Source organism: Anser cygnoides, chromosome 3 (genome assembly GCF_040182565.1).
Source record: "Anser cygnoides isolate HZ-2024a breed goose chromosome 3, Taihu_goose_T2T_genome, whole genome shotgun sequence".
Taxonomy (NCBI): Eukaryota; Metazoa; Chordata; class Aves; order Anseriformes; family Anatidae; genus Anser; species Anser cygnoides.
The window spans coordinates 34,159,730-34,179,803 of record NC_089875.1 but is presented as its reverse complement, the minus strand read 5'-3'; the positions used below and the strand labels follow the sequence as shown (position 1 = coordinate 34,179,803).

The window sequence follows — 20,074 nt, the reverse complement described above, 5'->3', positions numbered from 1 at the left end:
GCAGGATTGCACTGCCAGCTTAACTCTGCGGAGGAATGGGAGCAGGGTATGAATGTGGAGGCAGGAGTGGGACTTCTGCAGCTTTAAAACAGGGGCATTAGTGTGTTTAAACACTTGATAGGTTTAAATCTTTGAGGAAAGAGGTCATGTTTTCAAAAACTGATGGGCCTTAGGAAACCCTCTTGCTGAAAAGCCCTTACCCTAAGCCACTTCTAAAATGAATGTTTAGGCTCCTGCAGTCGCTTTGTCACCCCTGGAAATGGCTTCTCTGTCATGGTTGCTTGCATTCTCTGGGGAAAAGACTGAAAGAACATGCTCAGATGCCCCACGAGCAGACCAAAGCTTTTTGTTCAGTCTGTCTTTCTCCTGAGTTTCCACCCAGTGTAGGGATTCTACTGAGCCCCATGCCAAATAAAATGTTTTTCCTCATTTCTGTGTCTCAGAATTAGGTGTGTCTCCTAATGTACAGATTGCATTTGTAGGTTGTAATTTTTATTTATTCTGCTGCTGTTCCTTTGTTTGAAGAACAGACAAGAGCACCAGCCACGCGGTGGCAGATAGTTTAAAGATTTTGGAACAGGTTTGCTGGCACAGCCATTCCCTTGTGCTGCTCCCATCGCAAACTGCAGCTCTCCTCTGCCTCCCCTTCCTACACTTGGGTGATCTGGCTTTGCTTTGCACGTGATCAGGCACCAAGCAAAAATAACTGCATACCTTTGCATGGCAGAGGTTCCTTCTATCAGCGTGACTCAGCAGGACAGCCATGCATTCCTATGCAATACCCTGGAACAGACAGCCTCTTCTTTAGGCTGCATTGAAATTGGGGTGGGACTTGGGCCTCCGGAACAGGGTTGGTGCCAGAGAACAGCTTATCCTTAATTACATTTCCACGATGGGATTCAGCCGCAGGGGAATGAACACCAGTGAATTCAAGGCGATAGAGCTGATTTCCAGGCGAGGTAAAGCAGAGATCTGGGAACCTGAAACTGAGAGTAAGTTCTGCAGAGATAGAGATTTCATCATCTCCGAAATAGCCCTGGCAAAGCCCCAGTAGACAATGTAGCTAAGTTATTCTGTGGCTTTTATGTTCTTTCATGTGGCTCCTGGATTGCTGAAGCCTAACCACAATTATAGTCATTTTATTTTAAGGAATCACACAATGGCATGGCCATCTACTCAGACATTTTGGGTGGCCCCTAAGAGGGACATATCGGTGGCATTTTCGGTCATTGGCATCATGGTATGGCAAGTTTCCTGCAGAGCTATTGACTGCAAAGCCAGTACTTTTTTTAAACACTTATAGTCAAACCTCTGGTTTCCTTTTTTTTAAAAAAAAAAAAAAAACACACAACTTTTTATATTCACTTTTTATATCCTGTTGCGGATGCTGGGGCAATGCTTTGAGGTCCTGGTGACTAGACAGCATTTGGGATGCAGGAGCGTTTGTTAAAATGCTCGTATCTGGAGGGTGTTTGGGCGCCTGGCAGAAAGCGGGAAGTACCCGGGAGTTCGTTTTTCGGAATTGCTCTCCAATGGCGCCAGTCTGCCTGTTTGCAACATTTCACCCAGTTTTGCAAATGTGACAGCCCTCTGGCCAGCGTTACGTGTTCTGCCACAAAGTTTTGCGAAACATCCTCTGTCTCTTATCGAAATAACAACAGGCTAGAGTTCTGCTAGTGGTAAAAGTTCACAACGCTGAACCAGTCCAAAAATAATGTTGGGACAGATTGTCACCTTACTTTTTAGTGAAGCTGCACTCTTTTGCACCACCTTATCATGCCTTGGCAGTACTGCTATATATATATATATATATATATATTCTGCAGACTTCCCTGATCACTAACTTCAGTGCTGACTCCCAGGGGATGGGCCCCCCCTTCTCCACACCGTGATGAACTGAATAGCTGATCTCCCATCTGTCTTGCTGTGGCCATCAGTGCACTGCTGCATTCCTAATGACTATCCAGCTCTCAATGTCTCAGCCTGAGCTCTTCTGCTTACAGAACTCCTTGTGTTGATTTTTAACCATCTCTCAGCGTGCCAGACTGATTTCTTCAACATGTGTTTGCACACATTGGCAGATGTCCTCCTAGCTGTTGGTCGCTTGTACATCGACATGGATGAGAACGTGGTAAGCCATAAACCCCCATCTCCTGTCTTCCCTTTCCCCTTGATCGTGTTTAATCTAAGCTTTTCTTCCAGTAGATGTCATGGTGAGAGGTGAAGAAAGGAGAAAACAGCAGAGGTGGAGCTTTTCTGTTATTCAAATGGGCAGCTCATGCATGAGCACCATCAGAGACAAACTGATGGTCCAAAGTTGTACTTCAGACACATGTGCTGACTCATTTATCATCCAGCCACACTGATTTTCCTGATTCTCCCCCTCCCACCCTCAGTCCCCATGCTGTGATCTATTCCCATGCTACATTTTGTCTATTTAGTCTTTGGGACAGGTTGGTACAGCTGATGCAGTTCAGTACAGCCAGGGACTAATCTTCACCTGATGATTGTGAAGTGCTCCCCCAGGATAATAACAAGCATGTTAATAAATTTCATAGCACTCAGGAGAATGTAGAGCTAGATTTGGTCCTGGCAGCTTACAAACCTGTCCTAGAGAGGGTGTGGTGGTTATGGAAGTCGTGCTTGAAAGCAGCAGTCCCAGCTGCTTCCTCGATGGTGGAGCTGCCAGTCTGACTTTGCCTTTGCATGGACCTCTTCAGAGAGGTTTTTGGGGAGGGCCACATCAGAGGCAAGTCTCCCACAGAGGTGGTCTAAGAGTCCCTTGGTCGTATCCTGGGGCTTTAAGATGGACCTGTGTTCTGTATTAAACTTATGAAGAGAAGACATAGGATTTAAATAGCATTTATTCAATTTCTTTGTGTGATTTTTTTTTTATTTGGTGAAATAAAGCCCTTTTCTCTTTTGTTTTATTGAAAACACACCCACAGCAGGGTCTCTGAAACCAGGCAGGGCTGTGCTTGGCAGGTGCCCATGGGGTAGCAGGATGCACTCCAGCAGGGTTGCTCCTTGGGTGCATTCTGTGGTTCTCCATCCCCACTTTGTCCGGTCCATCATCTCACATTCACCAAGTGCCAAATAATATTTTGGAGTCCTGGGCTAACCCTTGCCCCTCTCTGTCAGGCAGCTGCTGTGAGACGGGTATAGGTCTAATTCTGTCCTCCAACCGCATCCTAACAGGCCACTCCAGATCACCGTTCCTGCAGGCTTCTTTGAACACATTAAATTTCCACCAAGCAGGATACACTGAAATGGTTTCCCCCTCTGCAGGGCCACAGGAGGTAGTGCCAAGTTACTGCAAAACTGTGCCTGAGAGTGCTCATAACCACATTGCGCCTAGAGGGTCCTGATCTGAGACAGATCAGTCCCCCCCATGCTGGGCTTTAGCTATATAAAATATATTTATTAACAAGACTGTCCCTGCCATCTGTGTGAACAAATGATGGGAAAATATTGTGACTACTAAATATTAAAGAAAGGTGTTTCAGTTCATTCATTGCTGAGCTTTCAGTGCCCAAGTACAGCCATAAAGGAGTAGCTCCTGTTGAAAGTCAACTCTCTGCTTTCATTTGGAGCTCGTAGTGATCCCAGCTTCTGTGGTGGGAATATCCTACATGGGAATCAATGTGTGGCACACCAAAGGCTTCTCTGATAGAATATTGGACTCCACTCCAGCACTCCACAACGCCTATAAGGACCCCACTGCTACTTGTTGCAACCTCAGTTTTTTTGGACAAGTTGCATTTCAGCAAGGTCAATACCAGGGCATCATGCACCAGGATATAGGAATAGCTTCTTGCTTGTTTCAGTCATCTGAGTTAAAGGGCTGTGACCTGTTAGTACAGCTCAAAAATATCTCTGCCTTTGGTTCTCCAAAGTGGATTGAAAATGGATGTGCACGTAACATATTTTTCCTTACCTTTTCCTTCAGGGTCAGGATAGCATATTTCTGTAACATCTGGTTATACATTATACGGAAAGGCAGAGAACTGCTGCACTGTCTAGTCATGTCCCATCCTTCCCCCTATCCATGGAGAAACTTTGGATGTTCATTGCCTTTCATTCCTGTACCTCAGTCTTTGCAAACATCCTGGTGACTAAAAGCTGTCTGTGGGAGAGGGAAGCAGCTCTGCTAGGACATCACACATTTGCCTGCAGTAAGGGAACCACATCCTTCCTGCTGCATAAGGATCTGAAAGCACGTGCATAACTAGCACAACACAAGCATCCCCTGAACATTCAGTTTGTGTCCAGTATCAAACCTCAGAGCAAGTCAGCATGGGCAAGGCCCCTGAATGATGATAGATGGCATTCTTTTGCCATGAAAACAGCAAGAAAGCAGCAGTCAGAAGCCATCAAATCTCTGCTGAATCACTATTGAATGCCATTCAGGCTTAACACAGCACCTGGAGCAAGACTTGTTGGCTGTTCAGAGCTGGTATGGGAACTGGCTCTGTGTGTCAGTAAGCGGATGGCCCACTAGCCCCATACCTCTAGTTCAGGTGATGAATGCAATTGGGCAAGTTTCTGCAGGAGATCTTTGCTCTTCTGCATCAACAAGGGGAAGGATGCAATAGTTGTGTTTGTTCTTAAGGGTGGTCCGTGCTCAGTGGAGGTTGGGGAATGCCAATGGGGAGCTGTGCAGCAGTTTAATTCTGTGGAGATGGGTTGGAAAGGTAGGCTGCCATGCTCTGATGGTTGTTTGGGACAAATCACAGCTGGAGCAGACTATGGGACCCTGGAGATTCAGTGCTTTCGGGTAGTGAGTAAGATAGAGCTGCGTGGCTCCTGCTGTGATGAATTAGCACCACGTAGCTACCCACTGTTCTGGGAAATTATTCGTATGCATCAAGGTGTAAACAATCCCTTCCTGTAGGAGGAGCCCAAGAAGGAAGCTAGGTGTCGTCTTGTTCTTCTCTCAGAACTGGGACTGGTCCATACAGGGGTCTGAAAGCAAACTGAGGGTGGCTCAGTTGAGATAAGGCATTTGTGAGGCTTACTAGAGAGAGGAGCATTCAGAGGACAGAGCAAGCCTTGTCTGTTGTGGATGCCTGTCTGGCTCCTGCATAAACAGGTGTATTTATTTAGATATGTTAATATCCTTTGCTGCAGGGAAAGCAACCAAATCTGAATGCTCAGCCATTACCTGCTGCAGGGAAAGGGTGCATGCAAGAGGAATGCGAAGGGAGTTCTTGCTGCCAAGGAAAGATGAAAGGATTTTACAAATAGAGGTTGAAAAAAACAAGTAATACTGGAGACTTTATCCCCACATAAAGGAGACAGAGCCTGAAGTGACAGAGAGTCCCCATTGCTTTCTTAAAAACACAAGGGCAAAACGAGTGGCTGAGCAGGAAGTAAGGCAGAAAACAAGATCCTGTAAAAACTGCCAGCAGTTAGGGAGGGAAGAAAAAAATCTCGAAGTACGCAAATCAACTTTGATTTGATGCTAACCCCAATGTCACACTATAGAGGGATAGGCTTGCAATAAATAAATAAAAAAAGGGCACCCAAAAAAATGAGCCTGCTCCGGTGCTCCCACCTCTCTGGGTCCATGCCAGACTGTGAAGTTCACTTTCAAAGGCAAAGCTGACGCGGAGACATTTGACAGGACTCATGCTTCTAAATCACATGGGTGCTTTTGTAAACATTACTTCTGGGTGTACTTAATATCTCCACTATTAATCGGGTTGCGGGGAGTTAAAAGCCCATTAATGGCATTAACGAATGCTACTTAACTGTGCTGAATTGCAAGAGCAAGTTTAGGCAGAGAACAAATACAATGTGACTTTGGAGGAGCAGAGAGCCAGGCAAAAAAATAACATTTTCATCTAGGGGATAAAAACCAAACAAACAGAAAGCAAACACCTGTTAATCAACCCAAAACACACAGCCTATGAGAAGGCAGGAAACCTTTGGCAGGTGATAGTGAGAGAACTTGTGAGTGTGTTGGTGAAAGCCAGATGTGGGGCTCAAGAAATGGAAGGCAGGAGGTGGGCCGATACGTGGAACAGATGTGATAAGATCTTGGCATGCAGTATGGCTACAAGGACGGTCAGTGGAGTTTGGTCTCGCTGGCACAAAGCGCGCGCAAAACACAACCAGGAAGTTACAATCTTGATCCGAAATCTGTAGCATACCAGGCCAGGGAGGCAGTGATAACCTGGATGGTGTTCCAGCAAAGTGACAGCAGGGACTGAGGGCCTGGAGGGATCAGCCATGTCCAGGTTTTTGAAGACTGCAATGGGACAATGCCCCAAACCTGCTTGGTTTGGCTCTGTATTGGCTGACTGTGTTTATGGGTGCATGTTAATACCTGCTTGCACTTACTGGTTTCTGAGCAGCCAGGACAAAGAATCTTTAACATGGTGCTTGCCTGTTTGTAAAGGTTTAAGGGGGGGAGGAGGAATGGGGTTAAGGGAAAATTTAACCTGAATATCGTGGGGAAAAGGTTAAACAAATAAGTGCACAAGAATATGAACATTTCCTCCAGATCTTTGCCTGAAGCTTTCAGAGGAGGTAACGTGGCATGTATCTCATAAAGTTCAATTCTGTATTGTCACAGAGGACAGGTGGATAACCAAGTTCTGCCTTTCTAAATATGTTAACTGCAGAGTATTTCAGATAGATAGACACTCGTTTCTGTATTCTCAGTGTCCTTATTACCTCTTAAAAATGACATTAAAAAAACACTGTGGCTGGAAACATGAAATGCTCAGAAATGGGAAGTGCTAAAATCATGATTGTTCATGCAAAATCATGATTCTTCATGCAATTCAGCCTTCTATATGAATCTGCATTGTGTTACAGTCACAGAATGGTCACTGTATGGGGTAGATCATCACTGAACTCACTGGGTAACTATTCAGAATTTTTTCTTACCCTCATCACTTGACCTCAGACCTTGTTTACTAAACACCACTTAAGCTTTGCATAGAGTGCAAACGGATTACATTTCCTCATGGGTTTTTCTGTGACACTTTCACTCCAAATCTGAGCAGTTCACAAACATGAAGACATTTCCCCTTACTGCAGACCTTGCGAAAAGAGGAAGGAGCTAGCACCACTTCCATCTTACTAAAGTGGAATGAAGACAGAGAGTTTAGAGATGGGACCACTAACTCTGTCTGGCTGTTTGATTTACAGCTACATGAGTTTGCTTTTTTTTTTTTTTTTTTTCAGTGTTGTATATGTTTAGACATTGGCATGTTATTTAAATCTGCAGAGAATTTACCCTCCAAGCAACTATTGTGAAAGACAAAACTGCAGATATATAACAAAACCAATTGTGTTCTGTGAATATGAGAGCTGAGCACTTACTGAGAGAAAAGGACAAGGAAAAAAAAGAAAATTATTGAGGGGATCAGAGGGAGAGTGGGGAGGGAGAATGGTGTGTGGACGAGAAAGTCTAATATTGTAAAAGGCTCATGAACAAATGAAATGAGCACTGGAGAACATCTTTGGGCAGGACATGGCGCTAGGAGGATAGAAGAAAGATGATCTAAGCAGGACCTAGGATACCCTTGTTAGAAAGTTTTGATACTAAAGCCACCTGAAATGGAGAGGGAATCACAGGCAAATGTGTGATGGCCTGATACGAACTATCTTGGGAGGCAAAACACATCCCTGACTGAAGAGAGGGGGAGTGTGGGGGAGAGAATTTCTGCCAGGATTTTTGCCAGGAGTGGCCAGGATTTCTTGAACCTCTAGTGCCAGGGACTCCCATAATTTGGTGTTGAAGGCACAGCTCCCAGCAACCTCGCTTGCAATGGAGATCGCTCAGCACTTTTGCCAGTCTGGCCCCAGGTGTCCATAGCTTGGCAAACAGAGCGGGAGGTAGCAGCCAACTGTGAAAATGCTTATTTAAGTGACTTGCCAGTAACACACAGGGACTCAGTGAAAGGAGCAGGCCTAGCTGAATTAATGACCAGATCATGTCCGCCTCCAATCCCTTTCCTAACTTCCTACACACCCCTCAGCTTGGCAGTAAAGGATGCAGGGGTCCTCTGGGAAAAATCCAACAAAACTGTACGTGATCACGCCATTAAGGACTGTACTATAAAGCAGAGGCACAAAGGGGAGAAATTAATGTTGTATGGCAAATCTCCGGACCTGTATTTCCTCACTGCACTGTGCAGTCGTAGTGCAGTTTTAGCATAGTTTTCCATGTGTAAGCCTTGGCTTACTGGGGGAATCACTACAAAGTTTCAGTGCTTTCTTTCTTACCCGTCAGAGAGTGCACAGTGTGGAGACGTGCTGACCTTGGCATTGGTCACCACGGGAAGGGGACCTGGAGATCCACTGCCCTCTGCCACCAGAGATGACGGGAGAGCAGTAGAGACAGGAGCACACTGGGCTTGTTCTCAGAGCCTGGGCAGCCAACGGGCATTGAGACTCCCCAAAGGAGAATTTTCTATGGCTTGAATGCACCTTCTCTATCACTTAGATCCTGAGCGATATTCCCCTGTACACCACGGTGCTCCCTTCCTCGTCTTACCCCTTCTCTCACTCACACCACCCCATCACTCATCTCTGGCTAGTGCCTCATGCTTTTTTCCACTCATAGCCCCCAGCTCCTTCCAGTTTGCATCTCTGCTTACCTCTCTTTCCTGGAAGGCAGAGTAGGTCCAGGCTTCTCACAGCCGGAGGACTCAGTAGCAGGGGTGGATGAAGCAATTCCCCTCAGTCCTCATGTCCCTGTGCAGGGGCACATGGGTGCAACTGCATCTCCTGCGTGGTGGCACAGAGCTGGGCAAGATGAGACACAGACCCAGAAGAGATATCCAGGAAACCTTCAGGGAAAACCAGTGCTTGTCTTGCTTCTTCTGCTCACAAAATGCAAACATTGGCTTTTCTGAGGCTCATAAGGTGGCCATGCAGGGGTAGGTTTAAGGAGGCTGCCTGAAGCACATCCTTGAGATGAGGGCAGCCCAGTATTCATGTGCCTGCTCTGAATCATGGGAGTCACAAATCATTAAGACTGTTTCACCATGAAGGAAACAATGCATTTTTCTTCTTGTTCTCAGAAACAACCACACCACTTAGGCAGAAATGCAAAAACAAATGAACAAAACAAATTCAGCTTGAGGCAGACACCCAGCATGGAGAATTGTCAGGCAGATGGTTAATGTGACAAAGTTATAAGTAACTGAAAACTGCCTTTAATAAGAAATGTTAAGCAATTTCAGTGTTAGGTGGGACCATCTCTAGTGAAACAATGTCTCCCTCTTTCTCTTTTTAAAGAGGGCTTTTCTAAATTCAGCATACCAGCAAATTTGCTGAAGAAGCACAATGACGGAGCGAGAAAAGCCCCGTGGTGTAGCTGCTGCTGTTACATCACGAATGTGTCAGAGGACAGCGGGCGCCTTTCCACCAGTCATCCTGCTGCCGGGTCCCACTCCCTTCTCCTCCTCTTGGCCCCGTCTCCTGGGCACGCTGCCTTCTCACCCACCCGCGGCTGCTCAGCCTCCCGAGCCACGTCCTCCTTGCCTGTCCCACTGCTGGCTCGGGCAGCATCAGCCTGGAGCCTGTGCTAATAAGCCCAGCAAAGATCCTTACATTGGCTCCCTGCCTCTCTTTTCCCTCCCTTCTGCTGTCAGCGTGCCTCACTGGTCTTTTGGAGAAACCTCTGTCTTCCTAATCTACTGCAAGACAGAAGGCGCCGAATTCTCAGCTCCTGATGGCTGCTGATGCTCTGTTGACTTTCTATGAAACCGAGGCTGGGTTAGTGGACTAGTGACTTCAGTGGGATGACCCCGCTCCACACCATCCAACGATGCGACCTGCTTTTGTCAATGGACCGGTGCCAACTTGTACCAGCAGAAAACCTGGCTTCTTGGCCCTGATTTCAGTGTGGCTGGGCTGGTCATCGTCAGAGGGCTCCAAATAAATGCAGAAATAGCTAGATACAACTATGTGTACCTTCATCTGCTTTCTGCTTCTTTCATCCCAGAAGCATGTAAACACAGAGCGAATAAATGTGTACATGAGTTTTCAGTTGTGTGCGCTGATGCTTGCCCTGTTTCATTCCTAGAAGATTTCCCTTGTCTCAGGAGATGCAGTACATGATGCCTTTACTGTGTTTACATGAGCTGTTCCTGCTTGTTCCCCACCATCAGGTAGTGCATTTGCTCTCGACAGCATGCCTGCCATGACCAAATCATACAACCAGAGGATCACAGTGTGCTCTTCTAGAATCAGAGGGAACTGCTGTCTGCCTTACATTGTTTATAACCCTTGTGATACTTGGGCAAATCAGGAAAACTGTGCAAGACCTAGCATTGCTTTCTTAAGCTGTGCAAGCACTTACTTTCTTACCTCTATTGTTCTCTGCATGCAATTCAGGCCTCTGCTCAGTCATGCAGCACGTTGGGCAAAGTTGGACACATGAAATTGGAGACTTGTGGTTTCATGAGTCTCCAGTTGAAGCATCCATGAAGAATTTGGTTGCTTTTAATAGGTTAAAAAAAAAAAAAGTAATCTGGATTAATATCAATACATACTACAAATGGTTATTTTTATTTATTTTTATCATGTTGTCAGACTGCCTTTGTTTTGTTTGGGAAGCCATTTCACACAGGTTGTGAAAATCTTGTCATAAACTTATGAACACAACATGTCTGAGAATCCAAACTTTCAGTTCATCATTTTAGGGTCAGTATCTATAGTAATTAAGAGATTCCTTTCTCTCTCTTGCTTCTTTCTACCTATTTATTTGTTTATTTATTAACTGAAAACATTTTATTTAGCTGAAACCTTTTCCCACTTGCAATTTTCAGTAAGCGCTAATAATTCATGATACTCAGTGACAGGTCTGTCCCAGACAATTAAATCCTCGGCAGACACTTTAATTTTTACATGGTTTTTAGCATCTGTGCAGGGAAATGTTTTGGAACCTGCCCAATGAATATATCAAAGGTGTTCAGCCCTGGGCTTTCCATGCCAAAGGAGATCTGAAAAACTTTATCATTGCATCTAATCTGCTGAAGAATTTGGCTTCCACCAACTGAGTCAATATTTCAGTCCAAGTGGAAATTTTCTCTTTGCATGTTCCTGTTTCAGAGGCCATTTAAGGTTGAATCAACTATGCTCTCCTCCATAATTAGAAAGGAGCAAGCATCCCCTTCTGTTTTGCAAATACTGCCACTTACTGTCATGCAGTATCTCCACGGCCTTCCACTGCAAGGCTGGTGGAATGTTTTGGATCATCCAGATCCAAGTTTCCATGACATCGTCTTCGCTTGGATTCCAGAAGTGTTTTGCCATGACTGAGGTTTCACTCTCCTAGACGCTGTCCAAAAGCGTAATGAGAGACTAACTCGACTCCCATTACATTACAGATCAACGGAGGGATAGGAACTATTCCTATTTATGTTTCAGTGGAAGGAGAAAGGGTTGGCTTACTGTCTCCTGTGTTGTCCTGTAACCATTAAGTCATCTTTCTACCCTGTTTTATTTATTAGAAAACTGTTCTTTCTTTCTTAGAGCATCAACGTTTCTCGACTCAGGATTGGCCCGAAGGTCATTGTCCATGGACATAAATTTAAAAGGTAAAGCATGACTGCAGACAACATCACACCCACTCCACTGGAAGAACTACTGTCTTCCACTTGCAGCTCAACGTACAGCTTGCAGTCATTACAAAATGGAGGGGTATACTCTGGGTGATTATTAGAGGGAATTATACTATGGCAGCCTGCTAAAGCTATGATATTATTTTCCTTTCTTTTTGCTATAGAAATTTTTATTCTATTGCAGGACATTTCCTTCATTCTTTACAGCATTGCTTGTGTCTCTACCCTACAGAGTTCCCAGTCTAAGTTCATCTCTTGTAGTCTTTGAAACTCCTGGTGGAAGCTAATAGAGTTACTGCAGTCTGACACTGCTGTCGCATAAACAATATGTGAGTGAAAGCCTTGTCTTGTGTAATATCCACATCTCAAAGTGACCTCCTAGGAGGGTTTTTTTCTCCGTCTTTTGTTTCTCGAGTATATACGATGGGATTCACAACCAAAACCAATGGGTATCAATCAGTTTATACCATCCAACAATCTGATATAAGGTCACTAAGGGAGGAATCTGTCACATATTGAATATAAAACACTGCATTCTGAAATGTGCTAAATTCTCTTTTTTTTTCTGTTTTATGTATTTTCTTTTTATTTTCCGTTATGTTTCCATGTTTCCTCTCCTCTCCTCTCCTCTCCTCTCCTCTCCTCTCCTCTCCTCTCCTCTCCTCTCCTCTCCTCTCCTCTCCTCTCCTCTCCTCTCCTCTCCTCTCCTCTCCTCTCCTCTCCTCTCCTCTCCTCTCCTCTCCTCTCCTCTCCTCTCCTCTCCTCTCCTCTCCTCTCCTCTCCTCTCCTCTCCTCTCCTCTCCTCTCCTCTCCTCTCCTCTCCTCTCCTCTCCTCTCCTCTCCTCTCCTCTCCTCTCTCTTCCTCTTCTCTTCCTCTCCTCCTCCTCTCCTCGCCTCCATATTTTAAGTAAGGAGAGAAAAAGAAAAAATCAACGGCTGAAAAAGTGCTACCCCTTCTTTTTACACAGACAGTGCAATTTGCCTACTTAATCATTTCCTAAATCTTCGTGTCACTCCTAAGTTTCAGAGCCACTGCTGGAGCTTCTTGCTGTGATTATGCCAGTCTGATGACAGCTGTTTAAATTGTGTGGCTTCCTGCTCCGTAGCATCGGACAGGCTCATCAAACCCTGAAAAACAATTTTTCCGTCTGTGACACTGTGCAGAGTATTTTCAAGAGAAAGCTGATTTGGAGGTGACTCATTTGGGAGAACAGAAGTAAACAGCATCTTCCTTCAGTTATTCTGGCCGCTCGTCCCCTTCCCCAGCCCAGGAAGACCCCCGGCTCCCTGGCTATGTGCCGGTGGGTGCGGATACAACCTGAAGGACTGTGGGCTCTCCTGGAGAAGCTGATCAGCCTTGTCAGGACTGCAACAAAGCGGCCCACTGGCTGAGTTTGGACTTGGTATGACTGCTGGCAGGTGGCTGAGGCATGAATACATTTCCTTACCTTCTCCCCCAGCATGCGACACATCTGTCTGTTCCCATCAGAACAGCCGCATGGGCAGGGCACAGATGCTCTGCGTAGAAGGGAAGGCAGAGAGGGACACCTCGTAGGTAGAAGTGCCTCTGGGATGTCCCAGAACACTTATGAGACACTGATTTGTTTTACTCTCACCTCATACAGAGGAGCAGTACAAAGACAGAGACGACCAAAATGTTATGTGCACCCTCAGCATGTAAATGAATCGCAGCCCTCGTGTTGAGCTCTCCTACCACCTCCTGCATACAGCAGGCTGAGGAAGTAGAAAGATAGGCTGGGATAAAGGCAGCACAGAGAAGCTCATATTGCCTCCTACCACCATCTATTTACCATTCCCTGAATCAACATCCCCCTTCCGTGGCTCCAAAATTAAGCCACAACTTTAAACTGGGAATGTTTAAAGAAAGGAGGGGGAAAATAAGTGTCTGGGCCATTCTTCAAAAGCCCCGTGTAAACACTGGGTGACCCATTCCTTGTTCTTTTCCTAACCTGGCTGAACTCTGGAAGCAAGCAATAAACAGCAAAGGTTAATTAAATCCATTTCTAAGTTTAACACCCCTGGCTCCCCACCCTGTCCTAACCAGACTTTGGGGGCTGTGTGCTATGGGCAAATATAACCTGGTTTGAATTCTAAAACATGATTTCAGGCTTCCTTTAGAGACAAAGAAAACTGATTTCTGTATGTTGAAATGAGTCATTCAAGACAGGGAACCTAATTAGGGTTGCAGCAGCAGCTAATTTCCCCACCAAAAAGAAATTTTGTGCACTAAAGAATGAAGTGCTAGTTCCGGGCAGCAGCACCAGGCACTCAGTATAATTATAATTTATATGGCCCTCACTGCTGTAGTAGTTAAGTGCTTGACAAGAACCAAGGGATTTGCTCTGAGGTAGGGAAAAGTTTTCTTCTCTTTTACAACCGGGGAACCACAACGCAAAGATGAAACGACCTGCCCCAGACTATTCAGTGGATCTAGCCAAGCTGGATTCAGGTTGTGCTAGTCCATCACTAACACTTTCAGAAGGAGCTTCAGACCTTGATTTTGCCCTTGCCTCTGCCCTGCTCACAGTCCTTAGAAATCCTGATCCTCCTCTCGAGCAAAGCAATGAAGGGAAGGAGAAACCTTCCCCTCAGCAGCAGCACCAGGTTTCCCCAGCTCCAACCCCAGATTATTCGAGTGACTGAAATCACAACATGAAATAGAGAAATATTGCCTGGATTTCAGAAGGTGAAGGGCTCAGACTCCAGTCCTCCAAGGATGTGATGATGCTTTAACTGTATCCCAACCCTTTTCTGAGAAACTCATACCTGATCTAGACCTGCCACCATTCTGATGCCTCACCGGGATGCCAGGTACAAAAGTAGGGTTAGATGTGAGTAACCCTAACATCTCCCTGGCTTGCAAAATTACACCATGGGCTGCCCTGTCTCCTATTTTGTCACTCTAATAATTGTGTAATTCAAAGCTTTTCTGTGAATCCAAGGGGAACATTAGTTCTTGCAAAAGAAGCAGCATAGATCTGGGGTATCTTCGGGAGGGGGGAGGAAATGCTGATTTACTTCAATGAAAATCTTTTCTGTAGGAAAACAAAAGCCAGGCTGCAAATATACAGTGGAAAGTCTCTTCTTTCTCAATCCAAGGCATGCTGGGGTTTGTGCTGGGGAGCTAATACCAGCCAGAATCTGTCGGAGGCCAGCAGAGGTTGCAGCCTTTGCCACTGCCTCTGAGCTATGTTTTGAGCCAAATGGGAAAAGGCCAAATCCGTTTAGGAATGGGGCTGAAATAGTGCCTGCAAATGCTAGGCTCCAGCTGCAGTTGTCTGCACTGGTACAGGAAGGCTGGGAGGCTTGCGGCAGGGCCAGGTGCCTGCTTCCATCAGTGTTGGTGCAGCTCAGAGACGTGCAGCCTCCGGGCGGTTTGGCGTAGCACAGAGGTTTCCTCCAGCCAAGGAGCTTAGCGCTGCCTGAGGCTTTCCTCTGGGCCCCAAATCCGCTTTCTGTCTTGGGGGCTTTTTTCAGTTTTGGAGGTCAGCCTAGAGCAGGCTGAGCAGCTGGATAGGGTTTCACTTTCGCCATAAGAGGATATCTTTGCTGTAGGAAGCCCTTACAGTAACTCTGTAAACATGAATGAACATGTTTCCCTGATAATGTCAAGTGAAAAATCCCATATTTTTCTCTTTCTTAATGAGCAAGTCTTGCCCTTCGGTGTCTCTGACCTGGAGCACATGCTATTGCTGTTGGGTGACAGTGCTGTAATCCCATTCTTGTACTTGATTTATGGAGGCAAGGCCTGGGGCTGCGTCGGGTCAAGGCCCCGTTATGCTAGATACTGTACGAGCTCCTAATGAGGGAGAGAGTCTGTACCACATGGACATGGGATGACAGTGAAAAAGAAGACCCAGAGGCTGAACCTGGAGCAGGGCTGATGTTTCCTGAATCCTGGAGTTATATCCCAGCTGCTGACTTTGTTGCCCTTATAAATATTCCTGACTTTCTGTGGTTCTAGCTCTGGCGCCAGAATAGCCTTGTATTTGCAGTCGTTTCACCTAATGGGTCAAGCAGCAGTTATTTGATGCACAGACACAACAGTGGGTTTAAACAACACATATGAACTTGATTATGGTTTCCTAGGGGGAGAGAACCACATCTTCTGCTGTGCTTCGGGCGTGATTCAGGGGATGCTTTTTTCCAGCTCCTCAGGTTGAGAGTGCCCGTGTGAATATAACCACAGTGACGCACAGGGCTAAAGGAAGGATGGGTCCAGCAATTAAATAGAAAAATCTGCTTAATTAGATAGAAAAAGAAATATGCCTTATTAATGACCTCAGGCAAGATGCTGATGAGCTCTGCGTGGTGCCCCAAAGGTTAGCACGGGCTGCCTCTTATGGCCATCACGTGAACAGGAAACCGGGGCAGACGGCAGAGCACGGCTTTCACATTTAATGGGATCTCCCTCCTCTCCAAGAGGAACAACACGAAGCAAATGGACCATCCAGCGCTGTCTGCAGCTCGTGTGTGGTCTGTGAGCATAACTACGTGTGCATCCCGTAAGGATGCTTACTCGAGGGGCGGCTTTTTGGCTGATGGGAGAGCAGCCATGCTGAAGGTCGGTGGAAAGTGGCACCTCAGCAGCCTCTCCTGCCATGTCAGGACAGCACTGGTCTGCAAATATTTCATGCTGAACTGTGGGTACTGCAGTGAAGAAAAGGAGAGAGCGTTCCCCAGACCCAAACATCCCCATACAACCTTGGTCTTTCCTTTTCCTTACCAGCCTGCCTCACACCTCTGTTATGTAGGTTTAGCCTACAGCAGCTCCCTGGGCTGGGCAAACCCCCCTCCAACAGCCTCTTGCTGTGACAGAGGCCCCCAGTGCTGTGCTTTTTTCCCACATCCATCACCACCAGCAGAATGTGGGAGAACCTTGGGGAAACCACACAGAAACCTGTCTCCGCTCCGCTCTGAAAGCAGACTAAATTTTGGGAAGGGGAGAGGGCAGAGGGAGGAAGGAAGAACAAATCCTCTTTCACCCTGTGATGTGCACACGTTTTCCGCTCGCCTCCTTATTGTAAGCTCTCTCACCTCACTCCTTTCCCTGTTCCCTAATAATTCCAATAAATGTCAGATCCAATCTCACTTAATGAAATGTACACCTATTAAATGAACGAAGTGGAAAAATGGCCCACCCTGACTCCCTGTCTCGAGACCCAGCTGCAATGCCTGCTTTTTACCACACAATCAGATGATTTTTACCAGGTCCCCAGGAAATTTCTAGTACTATAAACAAATTTTAAAAATCCCGTGGGACTTTCAGCTTTCTTCGTGAAGGAACCCTGAGATGTTATTCAATACTTGGAGCCTTTTGGTTCATGTGTGATCCCAAAACACTAACCGAAGGCAACATAATGTGATAGGTATTTACAACATAACCATTATCTTATCAGGGCTTCAGGTACAGCTGTAAATAGCCTGTTCCAGCTGGGCAATCTGCTGAGTTAAATGGGTTCTACTTTTAGAAGCAGGAACTAGAGAACATGTGCCATTTAAACAGAGATTCGCTTGCACCTGGGGGATGGATACTCAAAGAGCAGACCCCAGCCACGGAGGAGGTCCATACTCCATGAAACGTGGCTCCCTTCCTCTGACGCAGCAGGCTTGGCTCACGCAGAGCACACTGCTAGTACGGGTGCTTTGTTGACAGAGTCCTGTTAGCAGCTCACCGAGCGTAGAGAATTGCTGTGCTGTTCCCTGGATGAGAGGTAATTTTTCTGTGGTCAGCCAACAAAAAAAGACAGGCAAGGTTGAAGGTGGAAAGAAAAGTGACCACATTGGAAGCAGTAAGAAGAAAGGAAGGGGACAGAGAGGGATGGAGGAAGGAGGAGACCATGAAAAACAAGGCCAGAGAAAGAGTAATTGTTATGGGAAAAAGCTTTGCTACTGCTTCCCTGGCTATGACCTGCCTGAATGGGACGAGATGTTTACTCTCTGCGCGCTGCGATACATCTTGTGCCAGGCAAAAAAGGCTGGTCCTCCACACCCTGGCAGCAGCATCGCTCTTACACAGTGTCAGCAGGAAACAAATCTGCTAAAGTTAAGACTCAGTCCTTGGGCTTAAAAGGAGCCTGATGAAGAATCAGAATAGGATTGCATCGAGTTTAAGATTGTCTAGAAACATTTCAGAGAAACGGCAGAAGGTTTTATCTCTGAGAAGAGAGAAATGCACTGCCCATTCCAGCCTGATGGAGATTAGTCTCCAGTCCTTCAGAAACATCCCAGAGGCAACTGTACAAGAGTTTTCCTGGCCGAAGATGTTATCGACCATTTTGATGGGCTTTCTGGATAAAAGTAAACCTTGCTCATTCATGGCTATTTGGCAGCTGATCTATTGGAGAGTGGGGGATTTGCCGTGACAGACCACAAAGGAAGGTTGCTGCTAGAAGAGGACTTGAGCTGACAAGTAACACCAGGGGTTTGGGAGTGCAGTGAAACCAGTACTTGGAAGCATTAACATGCAGTGAGCCAGGGGTAGTGAATCTACTTACTTATGCATACCAGGGCACAAAAACTGTGCCAGGGTAAACAGAAGGCAGAGAGCAGATTAGTTTGCAATAAACATGGAAGCAATTGCAACAGAAAACAATGAGCTCGACAAAAGCAGTTTAGTTACAAATTTTCAATAAAAGCATCCCATATAACAAAACTATGCTGCTTTTGGCAGACTGTAAAGACACACAAACCCAAAGTGCATTTATGAACATGTGGCTGGGGGGACAAAAACTTGGAATCAATAGGTTTGATGATGAGAAAGAAAGTGAAGTTCTTCAGGTTTCCATTTACATGTACACAGCAAAGGTTGAGAGGAAGCCACTTTGTGATGTTAGGGTGAGATGGACACCATCAAATTCTGAAATATTGTCCATACCAGCAGAGACTTTCTACTTTTATAATCAAGATAAAATGGCAATGTTGTCATATGCGGTCACACAGGATGGAAAGAGTCCATGTTGCCAAGCTACTCGGGATGTTTACAGAAGGGCAGATACTAATCAGGACATAGAAAGCAGAGGAAGCTCAAGTCACATGCATATCTGGGTTGAATCAAAGTTTACAAATGCAGATCTATATAACTTGTTCACCAAACAGATGCAGCATCTCTTTTTTAAAGAGCTGGCAGGTGGCCTTTACTGCTTCGAGAGGGATTAAAAACAACATAAATATTCTCACTGATGGGAAAACCCAAGCAACTATCAAACTATATGCAATAATTGAGTCCTACAAAGACAGAGAAAGATGATAAAATTTACCTTAATTTTGGACATTTGCTGAGTGAATAGACACCAGCTGGGCAAAAAAACATACCAAACATCTCTTCCCCAGTCTGAGATGGTCTGGGTAGTGTCAGAACTTGATGAGGAGATAAGCTAGGTTGAAAATGGTCCATAGCTGGAAGCAGGAGTAAGCCTGTTGTGCAACAGGAGGAAGCAGAGATCTTTCTGGGAGGGGAAATGGGTCATCTCTGAAATGCACACATGTGGGAGGAAGGAAATTTAGGAGCACAGGTACCACAGTAAGCAACATTCTGCTGTTCATTTTACTTCTTATACAAGGCAAAATGGCATAGCTGAAGGGACAAGTGGCTGTTGTGCCTTGTGGCAATGTCACTTAAGTAGCCAATGCCCACTACCCACAGCAGACGCGTGGGATTTGAGCTCACAGTAGCTAGTGAATGGGCTGCACTGAGGACTCTGTTTTTTCCAGGACTCTCTATAACAGGACGTACAAAGCTGGATCCCTCCCGATATAGATATCCTGAGCAAGGGGTTTTCCTTTGGCAATGGTTTCTGTCTGCAGCTTGTCTCTCAATGGCCAGCCTGGCTGGGCAATCAGATATGGAAAAATAGGAGAGCAAGCTGTCATAATTCAGCTACCTTACCCCCTTGCTGGGGGGTGTCAGGGTCACCACCCATCCTCAACTCGACAGCCTGGGGCTAATCTTCAGTTTGTCCCTTGCACGAGGGTCTGAGGGGGCTCCTTAGAGGCTGCACGGCTTGGACAGGATGGTGAGGGACATGGGGTGGGATGAAGTGAGTATACAGGTGTGCCTGAGCAAGAGTATTTAGGGGGTGATGTCACAGCCTCAATCTAGAGGCTGTCTGATGTAGGAGAACCTCTTGCTCCTGCCAGAGATGGAAGAAGGTCTGTGCACAGAGGGCATGGCAGGGAGAAGCACGAAGGTAATTCGCAAAGGGTGGCTCAAGCATGAAAAGGGAGCTGTGTGGCGAAGCCAGAATGACGTGTGCCTAAATAGCGGACGTCAGCATGCAACACAGTGAGGTCCTTCACGAGGTAACACAGGGAGCTCTTTTAAACACACACATACACGCACGCACAAAAAGAACAATTTATGGTTGTGTCAGACTCACGTCTGGGCTTCTCATTAAAATTAATGAGGTAACGTCTCAGAGGCATTCTGAAACGGATGCTGCCCAGAGAGCAAGGGAAAGACCTCT

The 20,074-nt window shown here is 46.0% G+C and overlaps 1 long non-coding RNA gene across 1 annotated transcript in view; it reads left to right on the top strand.

Moving 5' to 3' along the window:
* Positions 1-735: 735 nt before the first annotated feature.
* LOC106029742 (uncharacterized) overlaps positions 736-20,074 on the top strand; it is a 30,614-nt gene continuing 11,275 nt past the window's right edge. The window contains exons 1-3 of the long non-coding RNA XR_010830209.1: positions 736-992; positions 1,827-2,131; positions 11,500-11,564. This is a non-coding gene — a long non-coding RNA (uncharacterized lncRNA). The remainder of the gene's footprint in view (positions 993-1,826; positions 2,132-11,499; positions 11,565-20,074) is intronic.